Source organism: Equus przewalskii, chromosome 19 (genome assembly GCF_037783145.1).
Source record: "Equus przewalskii isolate Varuska chromosome 19, EquPr2, whole genome shotgun sequence".
In the NCBI taxonomy this organism is placed as follows: domain Eukaryota; kingdom Metazoa; phylum Chordata; class Mammalia; order Perissodactyla; family Equidae; genus Equus; species Equus przewalskii.
The window spans coordinates 21,927,223-21,952,573 of NC_091849.1; the positions used below are offsets into that span (position 1 = coordinate 21,927,223).

General features: G+C 38.1%; 1 long non-coding RNA gene across 2 annotated transcripts in view; it reads right to left on the reverse strand.

Moving 5' to 3' along the window:
* LOC103546697 (uncharacterized) overlaps positions 1 to 25,351 on the reverse strand; it is a 113,811-nt gene that overhangs the window by 34,262 nt on the left and 54,198 nt on the right. For both annotated transcript variants that reach the window (XR_011529649.1, XR_543736.2), the window contains one exon: positions 11,117 to 11,243. This is a non-coding gene — a long non-coding RNA (uncharacterized lncRNA). The remainder of the gene's footprint in view (positions 1 to 11,116; positions 11,244 to 25,351) is intronic.

A 25,351-nucleotide genomic window follows, 5' to 3' on the forward strand; every position in this document is an offset into this window, starting at 1 on the left:
ACTTCTTCCCATACATAAAACACCATCAATCCCACTCGAGGGAAATAACTAAAAATTCCACTCACTTACTTTATCCTATTCAAATTCTATATTCTCTAGGTGGTTTTCTGTCCCCTCTCAGGTCTGAACAAGGCTCCCAGTACACAAAAGTTAATTCAGTAAAACTAACATTCAGAAAGTTGAATTATGGAACAAACAAAGTAGATGACGAGCGCTACATTTCTAATCCTGAGGAGCAGGAATTGCAAGGAATCTCTGGGCTGGAAGTGATGACTTACTTTCCTCTTGGCCTATTAGTTAGCCTTGGAGAAAATTCTGAAAAACAATAGCTATGTCCTATTGTTTGGTAAAACAAATCATTCGTTTTTCCAACCTTGTGGGACCCCTGATTTTACATTCTATTTTGTTAGATCTCTTTTTGCAAACCAGCTGGTCATTGCCTGAGTTCATCATTCTTATAATTCTTGACATAATCGGCAAAGAATAGATAACACACACTTACAATATGACATAAAGTGCTTCCTTTAGAGTCATGGGTGCTTAGGCATATTGTTCACCTTCCAGGTTATTGCAGGAGAGAATTCTACTGACTATTTTGCCATAGCATCAGAAAGATGATCACCTTTGTAGGCTGCAATGTGCCTCTGCCCGCTGCAGACTGACCACTAAACTAAGGACACGTGTTTGCGTCTTGTAGCATTATTCAATTCAAGCTATTCATTTCTTTGTTAGGATAAGAATTAACCACTCTAACAAAGAGACTCCAAATTAAATCCATAGCCTAAAGAAGATAGAAGTTTATTTCTCTCACAATAGCCAAAGGAAAAAGTTCTAGGTGGAGAGTAGGTCTGTTCCACATTGTCAGTCAGGGACCCAGGTCCTTTCCATGTTGTTTCTCTGGATGTGAAAGTATAAACTATAAGTGTAACTCAGTTTGACAAAACTGAGCCTCAGGTATGTCAACATTCCAATTCATAGGGAGGGAAAAGGGCATACAAAGTATTAAAGAGCAGATCTATAAAATGAAATAACACATTCAATCCAAATCAATCACCAAAAACTTAGTCATATGATGACTTAGAGCTGCAAGGAGTGTCCTAGGCTGGGCAACTATGTTCCTGCTAGAATTCTATCACTATGGTAGAAGAGAAGAATGGATTTCTGGGGGTAGTTAGCAATCTATCACTATGAAACAAGAGCAGAATAGATTCTAGATTCTAGTGGGCAATTATCAGCCTCTGCCAAAGTATATTTCTTTCTGTTTATAGTTTACAGTTGGAGAAACACAAGGAAATAGGTAATTATAATAGTGTGTTAAAGGCTATGACAGCTGTAAACACAGCAAGTTGTTAAGAACAAAGTAGTGAATCCAATCTGTTCTTTAGGGGTCTGGAAGGCTTCTAAGAGGAGGCATATATAAGAAGAGTCCTAAAGGATACGTAGTAGTTATTTTAGCTGAGGGCAGTCAAGGCCTTTAGGAAAAGAACTCAGCTTTTACAAAGGCCTGAAGACAAAACAGGATGTGGAACCATGGGAAAACCACAAAGAGTACCATATGACTGATACATAAAATTGTATTTAAAGAATGAATTCCTAGATTTTAGAGAGCATGGGGGACGTGGTATGAAATGAGATTGAGAAGCTAGATTTTAAGGGACCTTATAGTACCTATAACCTTATAACCATGCAGTCAGGTTTAAACCCGAGGACTATAGGGCGGACAGCCTCCATCCAAGAAGGGAACACAATTTCTTTCTTTTACCTCCAGACTATGGCATCATCCTTCAGGTCTCCTACCTCTCATTAGCCTCAGGTAGCATTCCATGCAAGTAAATCATCTTATTTTCATTGGGCCTAAGTAAAAGGAAATCTGCATATTTACAGCCTTACAGCTCCCTGTTGAAGGAGAGCTCCTATAATATGATTCCAAGTGGAGTTACAATTAAATCCAGTTCTGCTGGAGCTCCACTTTGAATGATAATGACTACATAATATCTCAGTAAAGTGTATTCCTTTTTTACATTGATATAAAGTTGATATTCATAATCTGAGCAATAAGTATCCTTTGTAAATACCCTTGCTTCTAGCTGCACTCTCCTAAAACCCATTTTAATACATTTCCCTAGGGCTATAGGCAAACAATACAACCACTGCTTTTGTTAGTGATAACAAATTATGCTGTACAAAACCAGAGAGCAAAGTGAAAAGCAGTGGGATTAAAATAAATACTCAGCTGTATAACCATCAAGGTGTCTTTGTTTTGTTGTGTTTTAAACTTTTACTTATCTATTTAGAGAAGAGGGCTGAAGTATTAGACTGGCTTATTCTCCTTTACTATCTTTATTAAAGTATAATATATTTTCCGTTTTTATCTTTACACATACTGGTATGGGGAATGTTGAATGTCACCTTGAATTCTGTTTTGTCCTGTAAGGAGAAATAGTCAACTTCCTGTGGAGGTTTTGTGAACATCAAAGTTTATTTTGGTAACCTACCGGTCTTCACAAATCCACACACATGTGATGCTGGATCTCACTATACCTAACTCACTTACACTCCTTCCACATCTTGGGTACACCCCTCACTTCCCTTTGCTTGCCTCTTGGGCTTCCTTCTCATCAGCTAAGTACCCTTTTGAGCTGTAAGTCAGTCCTTTGACTAGTTCAGGTTCAGGGTGAGGTCTTACGCTCTGGTCTCCCCTGGTACCCTAAACTCAACGCCTGCAGAACTGAGTACATCCTTCCATCCACCACTCCCAGCACACAGTCTATCCTGCTCCTCATCTACTGTTATATTTCATCAAGCCTAAGATGCCCAATTTTCTTATTTAGAATCTCTAAAGTCGGAATCTGCCTTACAATGTATGATATCTGAAAATTGCTGCTGCCAGGCAGAAGTCTTAATAAAGTTGACCTACAAATATGAGAATTTAGTCCTCCATGTTCATATTGTTGAAGAGTCTTAACTGGCATAATATCTCTGTATATAATGTAAATATCTTCTTCAAAAACTAACTAAACTTGAGGATTATATAGCCCCGTTTTCCTATTCATTTATTCAAAAAATAAGGTCACGTTCAATAATATGTCAAAGTCATTCTAAGTATATTTATAATGCAAAGCTAATTTTAAAATTAAATGTTAACATCTCGGAAGAAGTCAGAAGATAAAAATACTAAAACTAAAAATACGATGATCAACAGATGAGGAGGTGGAAGTAACACATCCTAAGCTTTCATGATTTGACTTTAGTTTTTCACCTGCTATAAACCATATTTACACTTCCAATTTTAGTAATTATTTTACATTCTTATTTTTCACTATCTGCTATCATTGCCATTTGACTTTCCTCAGACTATTTTGACCCCAATCAATCAATCCATCAATCAGTAAATGTCTTTAAAAAAAATCTCAACAGCTAATCAGGGCATTGCATAAGAGATCTAAGAAATAAATAAATCTAAGAAACTCTGACTACTCCCACACTTAAGATCTATTTTAGGTTCTTGAGAGATAAGTTACAAACACATCAATGTCTAGTATCCCAGCCCACACGTTGCAGATGCTCAATAAATGTCTATTGCATAATAAAAATATTATTGACAGATAATGGCAGCAACAAATTAATACTAACAATAAAGTGCATTATATGATAATGTCTCATAAGCAGTGAAGGTCTTAAGAACTGTAGGTTTTCATACAAGGGGGAAATGTCCATAGGCTGACCTTACCTGAGGTTACTGGGGCTTAAATGTGCAGTGGTGTAGACAGCCCATTTTGTGCTCATTTGGAAAAGGCACCCCTTCCTCTAGGCAGATGCCATCCTAACCTGTATGGCCTTCCACATAAAGCATAGGCTGGATTTTAACCCCTTTCTCATACACTTGTTCAGACATTCTTGTTCAGTAAGCATCCTGAAAACTGTACGTGGGAGCTCTGGAAAAAAGACAATTTGTGCCCACAAACTTGTATATTTAACACTTTTCCTTGATTATAATCTGTTTTTCCAAATTCTCTTCTAAAGAAAATTCTATTCTAGAAGAGAATAGACTCTTCTAACAATGGCCATAACCCTATTTACTTAAAAACTTTAGTTTCTGCATGCTTAGATCTATCTTACTCATCACCTAGTGATATGATTTAATTGTTATTTCTACTTTGATGTCATCTTTTGCCCCCCTTTTCTGCCTCTTCAATTTAAAAAGTCATTGTTGTCTCTCCAATGAGAATATAAAACCATAGTATAATATATAATGAAGTATTTAATTAGCACCTTACCATTTACTAACTGCTTTGGCATTCATTATCTGCTTTAATCTTCCTAACCACCTGTAAGGGAGCTATGACTGGGAGTCTCATTTTACAAATGAGGAAGTTGAGGACCTGAGAGGTTTTTGGCCTATTAAGGCTTTTGTAGGAGGTAATGGGGACTGGATTTGAATCCTAAGTTTCTGAATCCAAATTCTTAAATTCTGTGAGAATAGACTCTTTGTCCGTCTTCTTCACTTTCGAATTCCTACTTCCTGAAATATTGATAAAATTGATATTCAATAAAACTGCAGTTCATTCAACACTTATTTTTTGAGGACCTACTATTTGGAAGTTCTAATTTTAGACAGTAGGGATATAGCTGTGAGTAAAACCAATAAAAATTCCTAACCCTCATGCAGCTTTTATTCCAATGGGGAAAATGATAAATAAATTCATAAATAAATTATACCAGATGTCAGATGTTGGCATGTGCCATGAAGATAAAGCAGGGAAGAGGGAAAGAGAGTCCAACATGGAGACAGGAGTTTAAATAAAGTGGTCAGGAAGTGCTGAACTAATTGATCAATATTGGAACGATGATCTGAAGGAGCAGAGGGGTGACCAACATCGTGTTAGAGTTTCTCAGGCAGAGAACAACCAGAGCTGAAGTCCTGATGGAGACTGCTTGTTGAGGATTGCATTTTGCATTTTTGAGTAACAACGAGTGAGGTAATTTTCCAAGAAAGCAGTGAGCAGCAAGAAAGAGAGATAGGAGACGAGGTCATGGTGGTAAAAGGAGTGGGCGAGATACAGATTAGATCATTGTTAGGACTTTGCCTGCTATTCCAAGGGCAATGAGAAGCCACTGGAGGTTTGAAGCAAAGCAGTAACAGAATCTTATTTCCATTGAAACAGCATCAATCTGGATGTGTTACCAAACCAAACTGGGTTCACTTCTTGGTGAGTTGAAACCAAAGCCTTCACCAGAAGTAGTTGTCACACAAAGTAAATTTCATTTGCAACAAATAAGGAGACCATGAGGAATCATTTCCAAAGCTGTGACTCCCCAAGCAAGGGAAATCAGTTGCCTTTTATTTTGAAGGCAAATGAATATTCAAAGGGAAAGTTTCATTATTACATGTAAAGGTGGGCATAATCTTGCAGAGGCATAGTTTGAAAACATATGTTCACATACATCACATGTTATGCTAATAAGGCTTAAGGTCCTCCTTGGGTGGAGATCTTAACATTAAAATAAGCCAAAAGTAACTCTTAAGACACTTCTCATCCCCTCTGCACAGATGTCACTCTTGTGGTGGGATTTGGACCGGTTCAGGGCAGTTGTTAACTGCATCTCTTAACATAAGTGAAAAACAACTTTGAGAAAGAGGTAGGTGCTTCCAGAAACTCTTTTGAGTTACTCAGGGCAGTTAGTTGGTGACAGACACATGTTTAGAATGGATCTTGAAGGTAACAATGGAAACATACAGATAAGTATAGAGGAGTAATAATGATGATGACATAGACACACTTTGGTGGTAGAGCTGGTGGAATTTGCTGATGAATTGGATGTGGAGTGAGAAAGAGAGGGAAATCAAAGATGACTGTTGAATGAGTGTTCAACTGTGCTCTTTTTTTTTTTTTTTTTGTCTGAGGAAGATTAAGATTGGCCTTGAGCTAACATCTACTGCAAATCTTCCTCTTTTTGCTGAGGAAGACTGGCCCTGAGCTAACAGCCATGCCTATCTTCCTCTACTTTATATGTGGGATGCCTACCACAGCATGGCTTGCCCAGTGGTGCCATGTCTGCACCCAGGATCCCAACTGGCTAATCCTGGGCCATTGAAGTGGAACATGAGCACTTAATTGCTGAGCCACCAGGCTGGCCCCTATATATTATTTTATTGAACCATGAAACAGGGCTCTCAATATATGTCAACTCCTCCTACTTGAGGTTTACAAGTTTCTGGCTTTTGATAGGTTGATTTCCTTAACGATGAATCTTATGTAAATAGAAAGAGAGGAGGCCGGCCCCATGGCCTAGTGGTTAAGTTCACGTGCTCCGCTGTGGTGGCCCAGGGTTTTGCCAGTTCAGATCCTGTGCACGGACATGGCACCACTCATTAGGCCACATTGAGATGGCATCCCACGTGCCACAACTAGAAGGACCTGCAACTAAGATATACAACTGTGTACCGCGGGGATTTGGGGAGATAAAGCAGGAAAAAAAAAAAAAAAAGATTACAACAGTTGTTAGCTCAGGTGCCAATCATTAAAAAAAAAAAAAAAAAGAAAGAGAGGAATCAAAAATAAAATAGTGAAACCTCAGAAGATTGGTCTGCAGTTAAACATATAATTCAGATATTTCCCATAGTTGAAGAGAAGATTCAAAATTTTATAGAAACAAAATTACCCAATGTTTCATTAATTTATGTCATACTTTATATTTTTTGAAAATTTTTAATTTAATGAAGAGCACATGTATTTATCTTAATTTTGCTTTTCTTTCCCCAGAAAGACCTAATAGTGTTTTTTGAGGTCTGTGATCAAGTACATTCCTATTTCTTCAAGAAGTTGGCATGCTTGAGTTTGACATTTTATAGTTTTTGACTTACTTTTATGCTCTATATTATTTACTTAGTTTATTTCAATCAATGCTTCTTAGGAAGAGTTACTGTATTTTTAGATTATTACCTAATTTAAGTCCATGAAATTTTGAAAATATTCCTAGAAACATTGACCTAGAAAGAACGTTAGTGAATGCTTGATTCAGTATTTCTCAATTATTCTTCAATTATTTTTAATCCACATAATTTTTAACCTTGTGATAATCTTCAATATCACAAGATTGTCTAAGTCATGATTATGTGACTTTGCATGTGCAGATTTTTCAAGAGCAGGCCTAATCGGAATATATAAAAAGTAAGTCTGGCAAACTGGAAGGGGACTGTATAAAAATTAAAAGAGTTTATACACATAAACTGCTTAAAACAACAACTAACCATAGTCTGCACTGGAAAAACCTTTGCTGTTATTATGATCTTCTGCAGTTTTCCTCTATTCAAAAAGCTTCTTGGAGCATAATTTTCTATGATTCATAAATGAAAACAATATGTTCCTGAATAAGCTTTTTAAAACCATACATGCCCCACTCCATTCGGAATGTCTTCCTATAATTCTAATATGGAGTGATCGACTTATCCTTGTTTCTCCGGAATTTTCCTAGTTCGAGCATTGAAAGTCCCAAGTCCTGAGAACCCTTTCACTCCCAGGCAAAGTGGGATACTTGGTCGTCCTGCCTCTCAGATCTCCCTCCCCCATCTGCACAATCACTGCTGTAACCAGATTTCTTTGTTTTCAAAGACACAGAATTTGCACCAGATGCAAAATTAGACCCTGGCTCCTCTCACTCATATAGTCAAAAAATTTACAGACTCTCAGAGGTAGATGATAGGGAATGTTCAATGAATAAACCTTCATGTTGCCCCATCTTACTTTCGTGCCATTTTATGTATGTGTGGTTTATATGCTTGTGAGCATGCAGAGAGTATTTCAATCACTCTTATGTCTGTATATATATTGAAGTCAAAATGGGAGTCTATCACAGTTCATAATGTAAGGAAATCAGTGCTTAAAAAATTCTTAAGGACTGCTAAAGCTGTTACACACATGTCTATTTTACATTGCTTTTTATCCATGTTTCCAGATAAACACATATAAATTAATTCAACCTGAGAATTACAACTGTAGCACTTCCATACAATGGAATATTGGTCAGCAAAGCAAAGGAACTAACTATTAATTACACAATAACTTGGATGAATCTCAAAGACATTATGCTGAGTGAAAGAAGTCAGTCTCAAAGCATACATATTGTTTGATCATACTTATATGATATTCTCCGAAACTCACGCTATAGGTATGGAAGATGGATCAGTAGTTACCAGGAGTTGGGAATCAGCGAAGAGGCTAATGATAAAGGGGTGGCATAAGGCAATTTGAGGGGCTGATGGAATTGTTTGTATCCTGTTTCTGTTGACAGCTTCATGAACCTTTGCATGTATTAAAATTCATAGAATTGTACTCCAAAGCAAAAAAGTCAATTTTACTGTATGTTAGTTAAAAACAAAATTAAAAACAAATTAAATATGTAAAATTATAAGTTCAGATTTCTAAAAAGAGGGAAAGAACTATGCCTTTAGATTTTCAGAGAGGAAAGATCTAACTTTCCAGTCCTAAATAGAATATATGGAGAGAACATTCGTCATTCAAGACTATAATTTCAATAACATCTTGACGGTGACATCACATGATGTGCTTATGAAATATCCACATGGTCATCTACATTTCGCAGCCCCTGTATATTTATGTAGGGTCTAGTGGGTCATTCATTTCAATGGTGAATGAGTCAAAATTATGTACGACTTCTGACCCAAGGATGTTAACAGATGGATTAGGGAATACTCTCTGTATTTCTGTCTTTCTTTCGTGGGTCTCTACGTCTCTGTTCTGTCTCTTTCTGACTCTCTGTCTGTCTGTTTCTCCATTTATCATTCACCCCCTGAAGGACATTTGGGATGTTTCCAGTTTGGGGCAACTATGTTGTAGAACTACTAGAAATACTGTATACAGGTTTTTATGTCAACGTAAGTTTCATTTCTCTAAAGCAGATACACAGAAGTGGGATTGATGGGTCATAGATCCATGATGGGTCATGTTTAAGTTTATAAGAAACTGCCAAACCATTTTCCAGTGTGTCTGTACCGTTTTGCATTCCCATAGACAATGTAGGAGAGTTCCAGTTGTTCTGCATTCTCTATAGAAATTCATATTGTCTGTACTTATTTTTTAACTTGGTCATTCTAACAGATGTGTAGCAATATCTCATTATGATTTTATTTTAAATTTCTCTAATGGCTAATGATATTGAAAATCTTTTCATGTGCTTGTATCTCAGTTATATTTTCTTTGATGTAGTGTTTTTTCAAGTCTTTTGCCCATTTTTAAATTGGATTGCTTGTTTTCTTATTCTTAACTATGGAAAGTTACTAATATATCCTGAATATTAGGCCTTTGTCAGAAATGTGGCTTGCAAATATTGTCTTCCCATCTGTAGTTTCTCGTTTTTTATTCTCTTAAGAGCATCTTTCAGAAAAGAAATATTTTAATTCTAATGAAGTTTGAGTTATCATGTTTTTTTATGGATCATTCTTTTGGTGCCTTACCCCAGGTCACAAAGGTTTTCTTTTATGTTTTTATCTAGAAGCATTATAGTATTACCTTTTACATTTAGATATGAGTCATTTTAATTTTTTTAATAAAGTATGAGGTTAAGTCAAGGTAATTTTTGGATATAGATGTCTAATTGTTCAAACATCATTTGTTAAAATGACTGTGCTTTATTCATTGAAATTCTTTTGCACTTTTGTCAAAAATCAATAGCCATATTTGTGCAGGTTTATTTCTGGACTATTCTGTACCATTAATCTGTGTCTATCCCTTCAGCAATACCTCCCTGTCTTGACTGTCACAGCTTTGTAGTAAGTGCTAAAATTCAGTGGTATAATTCCGCCAACTATATTCCTCTTTTTCAAAATTGTTTGCCTTTCCTTATAAATTTTAAAATCAGCTTGTCTGTATCTATGAAACATCTTTCTGTGTTTAATTTGCTCTTCTGGTTCTATTTTCTTAAATTAGAAACTTAGCATGCTGATTTAAGACCTCTCTTTGTTTGTGATATAAGCATTTAATGTTCCAAATTTCCCTTTCAGCACTGCTTTAGATGCATCCCACAAATTTTAGTATTTTCATTTTAATTCAGTTTACAATATTTTATAATTTCCCTTGAGACTTCTTCTTTCACCCTTGGATTATTCAGAAGTTTATTACTTAATTTTCATGTGTTTGCAGATTCCCCTGTTACTTTTTTCTTACTGCTTTCTAGTTTAATTCTGATAGAGCATTAGAACATAGTTGGTATGATTTAAATTTCCTTTACATTTCTTAAGTGTTATTTAGTGACCTGAGATGGGTCTATGTTGGTGTGTGCTCCACACATGCACTTAAAACTGTGTATTCTGATATTTGTGAGTAGTGTCTATAAATGTCAGTTAGATCCAATAGGTTGATGGTATTGTTCGGTTCTGTATTCTTGCTGATTTTCTGTTTATTGGTTCTATTATTGAGAAAGGAGTGTTGAAGTCTGCAACTGTAATTGTGGATTTGTCTATTTCTGTTTTCAGTTTTGTCGGTTTTTGCCTCAGGCATTTGGAAGGTTTCTTAGGTGCAGACACAAGTAGGATTGCTACCTCTTCTTAGAGAATTGACTCTTTAATTGTTATGTAATATCTCCTTTTATCTCTAGCATGGAGAGCCTAGTGAGGAACAAATGCAACCAGTGACAACCTCAGGTCATCCTCTTAAAGCCACAGCTCTACCCAACAAAGAGGAAGGTTCTCCTTCCTCAGAGTTTTGGTTCTTGAGTTTCCTCTAACTATCAATGCCATTGCTGACACAGGTAACGGAGAAAAGAAATAAAGAAGTGGATTTCTTCACTCTTTGTGAGAGAAATCTCCTCTCACATTTCTTAAGTCACAGCAAGAGGGCTTCTCCTGGAGCTCTGTCTGTTTGTACCAGTGTTAACTTCTAGCTTTCCAGTCGCTTTACCTTTAGGCCAGGGACACCAGAGGGAGAAAAATTGGTACACCCACCGATTTGGTTGCCCTTCAAATTCTGGTGTTCTTCTCAATCTGCCTGCTGCTGTTTACTTTACACAGCCCTCAAAAAGCTGTTCCATGCATTTAGTCCATGTCTTCTAGTTGCAAACAGTGGATAAGATAGGAAAAGGGGTGCTTATTCCATCTTACCTGGAATCAGAACCCTACATGTTTCCCTTCCATTTATATAATGTGCTCCTGGAAGGCTGGCACCATGTGTTGTCCCCATTTTGTTCTCCTGTTATCTAGGACAGATCCTGGAACATAGTAGTATTCCCTGTAATATATGTTGAATAAAAAAAAAATAACATTTCATTAATGGCGTATGATTGATAGACTAGAACATCAGGCAAATGCCAGCCCAAATTAAATCTTCTTTGTGAAATTAGGATTTCTTTGAAAAGTCCCCAAACCAGCTTACATATACATTCATTTATTCAAAATGTAAAAATAATGCCTCTTACCTAATGAAAAGGAGAATAGGCAGACTTCCCACAATCTTGGAAGATTAGATTGAAGTCTAAATATGGAAAGTTGAATCTAGGAACTAATATGATTTGAAATTCATAGAGTAATGGTTTTGTCCGAAAGGAAACAAATGTATTATACCAGAAAAGAAAGAGATTTCTTATATCTCTAGCTAGAATGGGAAAGCCGTGTTAAACCAGGTCACCATAAAGTTGAGAGTCTGTTCTTACTAAGTGTTGTAGAGCAGCATATCATTTTAAATGTGAGTTAACTATCGCTTAACCAAATCATTGAGGCTGCAAACTTTCTGATCGCATAAGAAGCTACATATGTACAGCTGACCAACATTTGTGATTATTTCTGTTAACCTATAGTCCAGAAAGAAGTTTCATATTGGGTCATTTAGAATTACACTAAAGTTTACTAAATATCACAGTCATATGGGACATATATTTCAAATTGTCTGAAACTAAAGTCTTGACATACTTCGTTAATTCATATTTAGATTGTGCACATTATTATTGTGTGTCTCTGATGACATTTTTGTTTATCTGAATATAAATACTGAGCTTATAGAATAATTCAGAGTACTTTTTTGATTAAAAATAAAACTCAGGGGCTGGCCCAGTGGTGTAGTGGGTAAGTTCGTGCACTCCACTTTGGTGGCCCAGGGTTCACTGGGTCGGATCCTAGTCACAGACCTACACACTGCCCATCAAGCCATGCTGTGGGGGCATCCCGTGTAAACAGACTAGAAGGACTTACAACTAGGATATGCAGCTATGTGCTGAGGCTTTAGGGGAGGAAAAAAAAGAGGAAGATGAGTAACAGATGTTAGCTCAGGGCCAATCTTCCTTACCAAAATAAACAAATTTATTAATTAAATAAAATTCAACCATTATTCATCTGTGTGCTAACTGAAAGTTCCAGATTGCACTACAAAAAGCCACTAAAATGAATTAAACAGTCCCTGAAATTGTCTATTTACTTATTCATATGCTCAATAATTTCAAGTACCACACATGTACCAAGAAAAGCATGAGGTATATCCCCCCTTGGAATAACAATAAACAAAACCAAAATATGTTCTTGGACTCTTCTTTCAGAGCGTGTGCCACCTTCCCACAAGTGAGGTATGCAGAATGCAAAGCTGTCACATCCCTTCTCCTTAAGAATGATCACCTGGTAAAGGAGACTGGAACAATATCCACAGCAGCTCATTAAACACGGCCTTTGCTCTTCACTGTCTCTCAAATTAAATAACAAGAAAAAGACACACATCTGTGCGTGTGTATGTGTGTGTACATGTGTGCATATGTGCCTGTGTATGCATGTGCACTTCTGACTCTACTGTTATAATAGGTGCCACGTCAAAGATTCGACTTTGTTGTATAGATCTCATTACCAGACTGCTTCATTTTTTCTTTTCTCAAACCAAATGTAAGAAAGTTTACACGGAAGGGAAATAAGATTAGAGGTGAGGTTTGGTGGTTTGGAGAGTCAGAATTATTATTTTTTGATGCTTATTCGGTCAGAGATTTAACTGCAATTTCAAGTTTAGCTTTAAAGTACAGCGGCATAAAGGACACAACAGAAGTTTCATATGTTAAACGAAACAAATAGAGGAACATACTGATATTGTCACTGCTCAAACTACTTATCTTATATGTGACAAGAAGAGACCTCATCTAGAGATTGGGAGAATACCTCTGAAAATAACCTAACAAAATTAACTCTGGAAAAAAAATTTGCTGAGTCTAAGTGGTTGTGTCAAGTAATGAAAGAGCAACATTAGGAACAGGTTGGGTTTAAATTCCTGCTTTGCTAACTCATCAGCTCTCTCTTCGGTTTCTTCATAGATAAATTGAGGAAAATTATACCTCTGTCAGTTGCCCTTAAGTCATTGCATAGTTTAAATGAGATAGTGCAAATAAAGACATAGTATGTGTCTCATAAGAGCATTAAGTAAATGTTAATTGTCAGGACAGAGTCTAGGAAAAGAAAGAAAGGAGAGGAAAGGAAGATATTGGCAAAAAAGAAACAAACCCAGAATTAAAATATCCTCGTTTTAAGAGGGTGGAGTGTTAGCCATGCCCGTCTCGGACATGTAAGGTGGCTTAGTCCCTTCTGTTTAAAAATAAATGTGGGTTCAGACTCTAAGAAATGCATTGGAAAGCCCAAAAAGAAGCTCTAACCACAAAAATAAAATTTTTCTCTTCAAGTTAGGGGAATAAGTGGGCTGGCACTGGGAAAGACATATTTTGAAAGTCAGCTTTAAGGCTTAGCTGTAGGATTAGCATTCCTATTTGGGAGCAGATTCAAAGAAGAAAATAATAGCATGGATCTCTGCAGACAGGATGGCTGATAGGGATAGTCCCATTTTTCAATCTATAAACAGAATTGTGAAAGGCATCTAAATTATTCCACTTTAAATTACTAATTTCAGAGATCAAGTCATTGAACTAAATCCACACCCGCCTCAGGAAAGAGATTTCCATTTCAGAAGTGAATATCTACACAACATGATGCCCTAGGACGCTTTCCTCCCTTGAAATGTCTACTCTTCATCTTTCACAACCACAAATTACTAGAAAAGTTGCCAGCTTTTTCTCTGCAAGATTTTTGGAAGAGTTTGCTGGCACGTTGTGTCCTATCTTGAGGTTTGCAGAAAGGGAAAGGACAGTTTGACAAAGCCATGTCAGGGAAATGTTGTTCCACCAGCAAGCCAAAGGTCACACTGTAATTTAAGCAGCAGTTGGCCTGTCAAGGCTAGAACGCTCCCTCGTCTCATCTCACAAGCAGGGAGAAAATCAACCCGTTAGCAGTCTTCAAATGGAAAGTTTAAGTCAGGACAAAAAAGTAAGCTAGTTTTACTTTTTTTTTTTTTTTTTCTGGTCAGCAGACAGTTTTGTAATTGTTTTGTTGATGGCATAAGCCTTTTTTTTTAATGTTAGTTTTTTATTAATGTCATAACATTAGACATTTAATATTTTTAATATTCTTTTTCTCTCCTTGATCTCAAAATATTTGGAAAACTGAATGTATACTTAGACCCCAGAAAACTCACTAGCAAGGGCAACCTAGATGTTGATTTTTTTTTAATTAATGAATTTTTTTTCAAGTGTACATCATTATATTTTGATTCCTGTGTAGATTACATCATGTTCACCACCCAAAGGCTAGTTGCAATCCATCACCACACACATGAGCCTAATCACCCCTTTGCCCTCCTCCCTCCCCCCTTCCCCTCTGGTAACCACCAATCCAATCTCTGTCTCTGCGTGATTGTTTGTTGTTGTTTTTATCTTCTACTTATGAGTGAGACCATATGGTATTTGACTTTCTCCCTCTGACTTATTTCACTTAGCGTAATAGCCTCAAGGTCCATCTGTGTTGTCAAAAATGGCCAGATTTCCTCATTTCCTATGGCTGAGTAGTAGTCCATTGTGTATATATACCACATCTTCTTTATCCATTTGTCTCTTATTGGCACCTAGGTTGCCTCCAAGTCTTGGCTATTGTGAACAACGCTGCAATGAACACAGGGGTGCATGTATCCAGGTGTTGATTTTAATGACTCCAAAGTTCAAAAACAACCCAAATGATTTGCATACAAAAACAAAGTCTACAATTGTTTGCATAAAGATAACTTTATAGCTAACCACTTGATTTAATTAAGAATCCATGGGCCTTGTTGCAGGTTCTTTGGAAAACTCAGCCGTAATTTCAATGTAACACTTTGAAAGAATTAGGGGGAAAAGAGCTTAGTACTCTGAGACCCATTCCCCAGTCCTAGAATTTGAATTGACCTAACTTTCAATTTTAACCTCACTGAAGAGAGCTGTATAGGCAAAGGCCTATCCTTTCATTATTAGAATTCTGTTTTGACTTACGTGTTTTTGCTGTTGTAGTTGGGGCTGTTATTTTAATATGTTATTAACCTGACTTTGCTGGTCAACTTGGTATTTAGCAATGCAATGGCTTAGGTTTTTTGACCTACATTATGGAAATAATCCATTCCTATTGCAAAGGAAATAATCTAACCATACAGAAAAGTCAAATCCCCAATCAGCAAACCTTAGTCATGCTGAATTCAATCTCATTTTAACCCATCTATCACTAGCACCACCGTCTCTGCCATGACTGCCGCCACAGCTTCCTACCTGTCTTCCTACCTCCTATCATCGCCTGGACTTTCTATTCTTCACATGGCAGCCAGTGATCCTGTTCAAATCTAAGTCAGATCATGCCACTTTCAAGTTCAAAACACTCCCATTGCCTTGAAATGGACTCTCAAGCTCTTCTTATTACCAACCAATTTTTATATAAACAGCCCCTTCCCACTCTCTCCTTTCTCACCTTACTCCAGGCCCGCTCACCTCCTTGCATTTCCTTGAGCTCACCCTCCTTTCCTGGCCCACAGTCTTTGCCCTTGCAAGCCCCTTGCCTGGAGGTTCTTCCAGCAGACATCTGCTTCTCCTCTCACTGCATTTCCTGCTCAGAGTCCTGCTTATCTAAATAGCAACCCTTTCACTCCCTATTCTCTTACCTTGCTTACTGTTTTGCTAATAGCACTCATTACAGATACTGTATTTTATACTTGTTTGTTACTTGCCTCCTTCCTAGAATATGAATTCTACAAAGGCCAGGACTTGTTTACAAGTATATTCCCAGTTCTGGACTAGACAGCACCTGACAAGAGAAGCTATTAAACATTTACTGAATGAAACAGTCTGCAAATGTAACCACTATTAACACTTTAGTGTGCATCCCTCTAGATATTTCCTACATACATGCAAACTATTTTTCAAAAACAAATTTTTTCAACGATATTGCTTTTGGAATTTCCGTGTGTACGCATGTATATTTTCAAACATTCTCTTTACCTAGAATTCTAGGAACAGAAGTCACCAAGTCCTCTTCTGGCCTTTTCCAACTAAGCCTCTATCTTTGCCCACGATCCAAACTTTCTACTGTCAGCTTCCTTCAGATCTGCTCTATCTCCTTTTGATATTCAACTTTGTCAATATTCATTATCTCTTTTCTATCTATCTGTTGATATGCTTAGGCTTTCCTTTTCTTTCAAGAAAAATACATATCTTTTCCCTCAAATTATTTCTCCTTTCTGCTATTTTATCACTTTTCTTCCTATAACTACAAGAACTTGAAGCAGTGTAGTCTACATTTTTGGTCTCCTCTTTCCTATAGATCAATTACTCCTAAGTCCCCCTAAAATCTGCCTTCTGCCCATAGGATTCTGATAAAACTGTTTTCCAAGCTCACCATTCTTGTGCAGTTGCATACTGTGTATAATTGCCAAACCCACAAGCTTTTCCCACTATAATTTCCTGGATCTCTGATGAGCACCTGAAAATAGTTACGATGACATCCTCCTCTGGCCTCATGGCATTGCACTGTAGAACTGCCATAATTGAATTAGCCTTCTCACACTCCATCTCTTCGAAATGAGTATTCAATTATCTCCAGGCCATTTAACTGTTTTCCTGGGAAAGTAGTAGAATCCAGCTAATCAGTATATCAAAACTATTTTTCCCATAATTCCCTGGAATTTGGAAATAGTTCTAGTTTGTGTTATACCCAAAAGAACAAGTATCAGGTACTTGAACAAAACCATACAAGCAGCAATTTTCCCATTTCTAATTAAGTAACCCTGTAGTGAAGACCCATCTAATTGACTCCTCCAGTTCACATCTTTAGGGTTCTCGGTGTTTTCTCTGCCCCATCCCATAAACACGATGTCCAATAGTAAGCCCTATCTTGTATCCTAGTCACTTGGACCCTTCTTCCTGCTTTGTTCCTATTGGCCCCTGTTTGCTGTGAAACTGGGTTCTATTTCTCTTCCGGCTCTTTCATTTTAGTGGATTTGACAATTGTACACAGCATGAAACTGATTGTTACACTGAGTCCATGTCCACTAACTATTTCCCCAGATTGGATCCCTTTGACCTTGGCTGCCTGTACACATTTGAATCTCCAACCACTCTGCAAGTTTCTTGGGTGCGTGGAGCTTGTCTATCTCACTCATGGTTGTAAACTTTTGTATCACTAATATCTGAGCTTTAGTAGATGTTAAATAGATAGCTCTAGATGAATAATTAAAGGAATGAACACACTAAAGTGAATCTGCCATATTTCTGTTTGAATTTTGTTTCTATTTTTCAGCCTGCTCCTGGAAAGTAGCACCTCATTCTCAATTTCATTGCACTTCTGCTAGTCTCTGGCTTATTTTCCTCTCCTTGTTTCATTTCTATTTTTGTTCCTTATGTGCAACATGGACAGATTCACTCTGTGAAGTCCTCTCACCCTCTTTGAATGCCGCTTCTCTGTGGATAAGACTGGAAACAATTAGGAAGAGTAGTACCTCTTGCTACTGGGGATGTCAGGAAAGGAAGGTTTTCTTGAATTATGGGGGAAAATGCGTAGTGTTACACTAATGGAAAGCAATCTGACAGCATCCATTAAAATTAAAATACATATACCCTCAAACCGGTGGTTTCAATGTGGGAATCTCTGCTATGGAAATAAAAGTGTCAATATATAAGATATTTACACAAAAGGGTATTTATTGCAGCTTGATTTATAATGGTTTAGAAACTGGAAATAAATGTCCATCAAAGGACAAATGATTTCATAACTGATCATATGCCCACATCATGGTACAACCATGAATTCATGGTATCCTGGGGCACATGAAGGGATTGCTGAATGAGAGAAGAAAGATGTAGAAAAGCTTGCATGTGATGACATCACTTCTGTAAAATGAAACAATTACCAACTATTCCAAATGCATATGCATGTTCTTTATAGAATTATATGTCCAGAGAAAAATACAGATAAACACGTTAGATATGAACACTGAAGCATCGGTTTCCTGAGGTATGAATGAAATTGAGGACAGTGGCATTGATTTGAGGACAAGAGGAAAGATAGAGGAAGGAGAGAACCAGGCCTGCCGCCTCCTAAAAAACTACTCTTTAAAAAGCACATAAATGTTTATGTTCATCCATTTTTATAAAAAATAACCAACAGATAGTTCTATCTCTGTATCAGGCATTGTTTTAGTGCTGAATATATTAAATTATTTAAGCTTCCACTGACTCCATAAGGAAGATACTATTATAAACCCCATTTTTACAGATGATGGAACTGAGGCATAGGGAAATTAAGTTACAGACATTCTGGCTGCAGAGACCATATTCTTAACCATATGCTATGCTGCCTCTTAAGGTATGTGCACTGTTTAAAGAAAATAAATAAAAACTAATTCTCAAAGATGCACACACAATGTGATAATTAAAAGATTAGTATTCCTTTTAAATTATGCGTTTTACTAAACCAGATTAATCTTTTCCTTTATATGGAACGGATCGAATTTTTTTTAAGTTTTAGATTCAACTCTGTTTAATATGGGCTAATATTACTTTTCTGCTTATGACTGCTGTTCTGAAAGGATTATATCCTCATGGATGGTATCAGTTACACCTAAAATGATCTTGGTCCCCATAGTCATCAAAAACCTAAGTATCAAGGATCTCATTTCAAGAGCTCTTGATAGGAGAGATTAATGACTAGTTGCCGGTACTTGTGAGATATGAGTCTCTAGCTCAGTGAAACATGGATCATCTAAAAGGTCTTTTTCGCCAGAATGAAAGAAAACTCCCATGATTAGTGTGGGGAGACTACAATGTGTTATCCTTCATTTTGTGGGGAAGGACCAAGGTGAAGGAAATATTACTCTGAAATTGAAATTAGTAAATATCAACACAAATGACCATCTGAAGAAATGACTGACTTATTACAAGAAAGGAACTTGGATCTTGAGGCCCAGGTTCATACTTGACTCTAGTTTACTAGGCAGAGCCTGAAGTCTTCCCTGGAGGGAACCGGGCACCAAGTGATACTTCTCTGGTCCTCATTCAGTCAAGCAACCTTCAGAGCTCTAATGTTTTCTATTGAATCCATGTAAGTTTCTTCTTGACCAGAAGAAATGACTGATTTGGCTCATCTTCTGAGACCTGTCCTCCTCTTTCAATGCATACTCTCACATTTTGGTTTTGAAACTCTCACGTTCTGGTTTCCAAATCAGTTTTTTTTGTGATTTTGCTTGGCCTGAATTTGTCCTCCAAAGTTTAATCATTCCTGGGTAAGCTGATAAATAGAGATTCTGGACTTGCAGACACAAGAAAACTTCATTCCTGTGTCACTTCCCAGGCCTTGTCCTGTATCCAGCCTTTCTCCCACAATTTGACATCTGTGAGCTGCAATGCCTCTCAGCGAAAGGCCTCTGACCATGGCCCTGTCTGTCTTTAAAGATACATCTTGATCTTGACATGCATCAAAATGCATATTCAGGCTTTAGAAGAGTGATGCCTAAGGTGATTCTAAATGATGGGATGGAAGAGGGACAAAATGAAAGATTCTTTCATTCTTAAATAGATTGACTATGCATTTGAATGCCTATGGGGGAACTCTGATTGACAGAGAAGATATATATTGGGACAGAGGTTAAAGGTGGACAGAGAGGTTTCAGAGTTGTCAATGTAGTCATTGTCACTAAAGCATTCAGCCAAAAGAGGCCACTAAAAGATGTGGAGAAAGGGAAGGAAGCTAGTGGGTCAAGGACAGACTCTTCTGAAAGAAGAAGAAAGATTTGGTAAGAGAAAGAAGTAGCATCTGTAATGAATGCTATTGCTAAATAAGAAAGAGTGGGATTTGTAGGGTAATTGAAATAATGAGTGGATTGACATTAAGTGAAAATCAATGGCTCTTAATTAATACCACCCCAAAGAATAAGGATAATGGGGGCAGAGAAATGGAAGAATTATACAAAATAAAGTCAATTCTGGTTAGAATAAATTATATTCCTTGTAGCTGGTCAGGGACACTGTGCTATTTTTTTCCTCTGAATTTCTAACTATTGAGTTTATGAGTAGGGCAACATAGAGCACAGAACAGGAGCTATTTACGTCAAACCAACAGCCTGCCTTCATAAATAAAGTAAGCTGCCATTACTAAAACATGGAACAATGGAGAGGTGGCCCTTATGCCCATGAGCCAAAGGTCAACTCACTGAAAGGCTCTTCATATCACAGACATTTACTGCAGCCTGGCCCTGTCCCATCTGTCATTACTTCATTCCGCACATAGGTTTTCTACTACAACTGGAAAGGACAAATCTGAAAATCTCATTTTAGAAATCCATGGAACAAAAACACAGTAAAGATATAAGTTTAAAGAAGAAAAAGCTTTAGCCTATTTAAGAAGAGAATTAACATAGATGTAAGATGTTTAAAAAAAACCCTCACATTCATAATGGGAAGAACATTAATTAGCTCTTAATGAAAGAAGAGTAGTGAGAGGTATAAGAAATGGAAAAGAAAACTGAGTTTGAACACAAAGAACTACATAAAAGTAGCAATTTAGGCCCTCAGATAGCAGTATAGAGATAGGATAATGAGGTCATCTGAGGGACCACCACTTGACAGAACAAAGAAAGGGGGAGAAAAAGCACGACATTGCCTCCAGATTATCCGGGGTTTTCCTTTTCTGGTCATCAAAAGAGGAGAAAGAGATGCTGAATATTGAACTCCCTAGGAAAGACAAAGTAAGGTAGAAAAGATACACTCTTAGTGTATTTAGCAACTTTTCAGGGTTTGTTAGTTTTGAGGCAAGCTATTTAGGTATGAAAATGAAAATCAGAATTAGATTAACTCGAATGGTAATTGATGACAAGGGAAGCGGTATTTATTTTGTGCCTTATTAATATATAATTTTATAGCTCACCCTTGATTAGCAGTGAGCTAATCAGTATTTTCTTCACTGTAGTAAACAACCTCAAGAAGAATTTTAATATTTCTACTAGCATTTTGGCAATGTGAGACTGGGTAAAAAAGGACATTGCTGAGAAAGAGATTAGGGTTTTTTTCATAGATTTACGGTTGGGGTTTTATTGATTTTTTGTCTCCATCTCCAGTAGGATTAAGTTCCTACTTTGCTCAACTCCTCTCCTTCCATATCACCCCTACCACCAATCGTACCAAATTTTAGGTGTAGATTTTCAGGATGACTTAACCAACTAATGAGGACTATGTCTAGGAATCCCTATTTCAAAACAATAGAAATTAATATTAAAACTATTTGCTGAAAAAAAACAACTGTGCCTTTACCCATCTAGAATAGACTATTGTTGCAAGAAAACCACAGTATAAACTGCAAGATAAAAAGGGACAACCAGAAGGGCCTGCCCGATGGGGCAGTGGTAAAGTGCACATGTTCTGCTCTGGCGGCCGGGGGTTCACCAGTTCAGATCCTGAGTGCGGACATGGCACCGCTGGGCAAGCCATGCTGTGGTAGGCGTCCCACATATAAGGTAGGGGAAGATGGGCATGGATGTTAACTCAGGGCCAGTCTTCCTCAGCAAAACGAGGAGGATTGACAGTAGTTAGCTCAGGGCTAATCTTCCTCAAAAAAAAAAAAAAAAAAAAAGGACAACCAGAGAAAATAAATTATCAGTGACTAATGAAGAACTGGAATTTGTTTGTAGTTGGTTTCCTCAGGAAATAGACTTGGGGATCGGATAACAGGCTTACTGGGGGATGCAGTCAGGAATAACAGCTATAAGGGAGTGAGGAAAGAAGGATTAGGAAGAAGGAAAAGATAACTATGATGCAGTTGAATCAGAATCCTCGTCTGATCCCACAGGGAACATTAAACTCTGGATAGCCCTTTAAAGATGGTCTGAATTGAGGGAGTAGGGACTTCCGACACTTTGATTGATCAGTCATTGGATGTAAAGTATTCCTGGGAGGGACAAGGCTGCTCTCTTTGGACCTAAGGCAATTCCTGAGAGGGACTCAAATGTGAACAGTCTGAAGACAACACTCCCAGCAGCTAAGGAATTGTTCCTCAGTTGTGCATTCATTGGCAGACAGCAATGCTCACTTAGTCCATCCCTGTGCCTCTTGGACCAACTTGCTTGCATAAGTTCAGTGCCGCTTGAAATCACTCCTCCCGGATTTACATTAGTCCCCTTTCCTGGAGATTCTTATGAGAGGGAGTTTAGTAGAATTAAACAAAGTACCTGCTGCTACAGTGAGCACACAGCTATAGTTAGCATGCATTATCCCCCTCCTCTATCGCCCGTTCTACGTTCTCCTCCTCTGCTGGTCTAAGATTGTTTGCCTTGTAGGGTGACCCAGAATGTCATCCCTGGCAGGTCTATGACTTTCATCACTACGTCCTTCTCAGTGTGGCTGCTGCAGTATCCATTTACTTTCAAAACTGGTCATGGGGGATATGCTGAGATGCTCCCATAGATTACAGTGATGCCAAACTTAGTCTTTCCTGCCCCTCAGCGTGTAGCAGCTGCCCTATCTCTTCCTGATGATTGGGGTCAAGTACTCCTGCCAGGGTAGTAGTTCATTCTCTCACCTGCTGGCCTCTCAGCATAAGGGCCCTGAGTGACAGGAGGCAGCCTAACTCAGAGTTTAATGGAACTGTTGATGCAGTTTCTGGTAGAAGTTCCCTCTCTGGGAATCAGGACCTTTCCCGTGGAGCACAGCTGCAAGGAAGGGAAGCACAAATCACCTAAGTGGCTCAGTGAGACTGATGAAAGGCAAAGCCACTCCTACTTCCAAGTCTTGGGTCCTAGACCCATATAATCTACTTACTGGGGACACAGCACCATATAATGCTTGTTGATTTAGTTTGTATACTGGGTGCAGATGGCACTCCATTTCCTTAGGGCATCATCTTATCTCAACTTCATGTCCAAATAGCTGTTACTTCACCCTATCAAGCTAGTGGCTTCTAATTAGTGTGGCATATGATAGAACCAGCGGACCCCATGATCATGTGCCCACTGCTCCACTTCCTTTTCTGTAAAGTGGGTTCCTTAGTCCAGTTTAATGTTATGTTGTATCCCATATTAATGAAATAAACACTGGGTAAAGGCCTCGAATAGTACTGCTGAGACCCTATGAGTAGTAAATAAAAATGTGTATTTAGAATATATGTCAATTTCAGTCAAGATGAAACACTTCCCCTTCCAAGATGGAAAGGGTCTAGTGTAATCAACTTGCCACCAAGTGGCTGATTGGCCTCCTCAACAGATGATGCCATATTAGGGACTCAAAGTTACTGAAATATGGAACATTCAGCAATAGGATTAACTAGATCAGCCTTAATGAGTGGCAATCCATGCTATTGGGCTCAGGCACAGCCTTGATCTCTGTTGCCCGAAGTACTCTGTTCATGCACTCATGCGCCAGCATTTGCGTAGCCAGTGAGAAAGCTTGGCTAATATCAATTGGCTGAGTCACTTTGTCTACTTGCTCGCATAGTGCCTCTTTCACAGTGGAGGAGCTCTGTTGGGTGTTATCATACGATACAAAGATTTTCACACATCCTGCCCCTCTTCCATAGATTCATGCACATGTCTCTTCCTCAGACATTCTTATCCCTAGTCTTTCGCTTTTGAAGCTTCTGACCAACTGATGAAACTATTTACCATTGCCTATGAATCCATGTATGTGCTTCCCTCATACATACTACTTCTCTTTTTACAAAAAGTGGAGGACTATATAAACTGTTCAAAGCTTTTCTCTTCACCACTGTCTTTCTGGGACACCTCTGAGTGGAGCTTTAGCACAGAAGCTGTCTATTTTTGGCTTGGACCTATATACCAAGTAAATCCATTTGTGACACACCTTGGCCGCCTTCTCCTCCATCATCCGGTTATGAGGGACCCGGCATATGGCTCATAGGTACTAGCTGATGGAGAGGTGCCCCTGCAATATTAGGGGATGGCATGGGAGTATGTGTTACCTGCTCGTGCAGCTTACTTGTACCCACTTTGCCTGCTCACGCCCAAACTTGAATTAGAGCTATCTGTGCTAGGAGATCATAATATCTTCCATATTAGATGGATTGCTGATGGTTCCATCTAATCCTGCGATTTCGTGGATCTAAATGTCCATATTGTAGTTTTCCTAAATGACCTTCCCGGAAACTCAACATGATGTGTTTTCTCCTCCCAGCACCGATGTCTCCAATGCCATAGGGTTTTCTAGATCTTATTGCCCACCTGGTAAGCTGTATATATCATAGCTTGCTCCTGCTGCAGAGCCCTTTCCTACTCTAGGCTCCACTCGACTTGGGAACCTTCTGTGCCACTTGGTAAATTGGTTGGGGAAGTACCCACAAGTGTAAAATATGCTGCCTCTATAACTTGAAGAGGCCTATCAAGCATTATCTTTCCCTCTTGGTTGTGACAAGTGTGATATAAACCTGATAAATACACTATATCCGGCTGGCTGTAAATGGGCCAATTGTTGGAGTGGTGTTAGTCCACTGTGATCTTCTAAGATCTTTCAGACTTTTCTAAGGGCCAGAGCAGTGAGTTAAAGGTGGATATGGTAGAGGCAACAGTCTTCAAATCCTTCAGGTCACTAAGTGTGACAATAATCTCTTCTGATACATGATGTGGCTTTATATTTATTAACTTGACTTGGGTGGGCAAAGGGGAATAGTGTTAGAGCTTTAGCTTAGTCTTTCCCACTTTGGCAGCTTTTACTCCACAGACCAAAAATTCAACACAATGGTTCTGCCAACTCCAACTATAAACATGCCTATTATAAATTTGTGTGCTGGGAAAATAAACACTGGGTGTATTTGTGAACCCAGTGAACTCCTGTGACCTGAACATGAGCCAGGATTCCACTTATTACCTAGCCCTCCCCCTTGACCCATAATTCACCATTTCTCAAAATACTGAGGTATTTCCCTTTCTGCTGTGTATTGTTACTTGAGTATATGGCCATAGGTAACTTAAGGAAGCTCTGGAGAAATTGGTACTGTGTTTATAAGCTGAGATTTTGCAGAGCCCCTCCTCCTGGG